Source organism: Myotis daubentonii, chromosome 2 (assembly GCF_963259705.1).
Source record: "Myotis daubentonii chromosome 2, mMyoDau2.1, whole genome shotgun sequence".
In the NCBI taxonomy this organism is placed as follows: Eukaryota; Metazoa; Chordata; class Mammalia; order Chiroptera; family Vespertilionidae; genus Myotis; species Myotis daubentonii.
The window spans coordinates 127,049,419-127,050,773 of NC_081841.1; positions in this window are offsets into that span (position 1 = coordinate 127,049,419).

The window sequence follows — 1,355 nt, forward strand, 5'->3', positions numbered from 1 at the left end:
AAAGGGTCCGGGAGGGGAGGAGAGGCCCGGCCAGAGCGCCCCCTGTGGGCCTGGGGGTGCGCTGCGGGCCCGGCGCCATCTGCTGGGCCAGAGCGGGCTTCAGGGTTTCAACCCTGAGGACAGGCGGGTGCAAGGCGGTCAGGTTCCGTGGAACCCTCTGTTCGGCCAGCAGGACTGTAAGGCTTTTGCTCAACGGGTTTTAAGCATTTGAAGGAAGTAGTAATGGTCTCCCTCTTGTGTCAACTTCTTCGTGAAATGGGCTGGGTCTCCTCAGTATTAACCTTTAGTCTGCATTCCAGGAACACTATTCCCACCTGCTGGTTGGCCTCTCATGAGGCTGTAAACACCAGAGGACAGGGACTGTAATCCGTGTTGTCTTCCCTTCAGCTTTCTTTATTGTAGTAACATACACCCAACAACATTTACCGTGTTAACTGTTGGCGGCGAAAACGGCACCAGTTGTTTCCGGTGATTGGGGCTCGGTTCAGCAACCTCAGTTCCTGAGTTCTGGCTAAGAGAAGAATTCAGAGCCAAGACTCAAATTATAAGAGAAAGTTTTTATTTGGAAAGTCACAGAGGTAGAAACAGTGAGCCATAGAAGAAATGGGCTCAAAAAACAAGTTACAGCAAAAGAAGGGCCCCTGGAGCTTAGGGGAAAGAGACAGAAAAAGTGCCTTGGAGGAAAAGGGTGGGGAAAGACAGGCTTTCAGGTGTGTGTGTGTGTGTGTGTGTGTGTGTGTGTGTGTGTGTGAGAGAGAGAGAGAGAGAGAGAGAGAGAGAGAGAGAGAGAGAGAAGAAAATGAATCAGGGGAGAATCTCAGTAGAATATTCATCAGCTTTCCAGGTGGTCCCCACTGATTTGTTGGCGCCAGGGCAGGGTCATTTGTCATTGCAGCTGGTCCTGATGTCAGCCATGGCTGCATGAGGCCTACATGTATTTGATGTGGGCCAAAGCCTCATTGTCCTGGGGGCTTAATGCTTAAGGGCTACTCTTCGTCCCCCTGGTTCTTTCCCACTCTGAGGGTGGGGGTCTTGCTCACATGACTAGCAATATGCCAGAGGAGGAAAGGTCGGGGGAGGGTCCCAGCCCCAGGACCAGCGATATGAAAGGTCAGGGGGCCTAGACCGCATGACCAGTGATATGCTAGGGGAGGAAAGGTAATCCTGGGAGCTAGGTATCAGCCCAGTTTTGCCTGGGGCTTTTCACCCCGGTGACCTTCTGTACCTGGCCTATCATCCTTGCTCTGCTCATGGCTGTCTAACTGCTTACGACATTAACCATGTTTACGTGTAATATTTAACAGTATTAAGTACACTGAGTGGCCAGATTATTATGACCACCTGACATTTGTAGG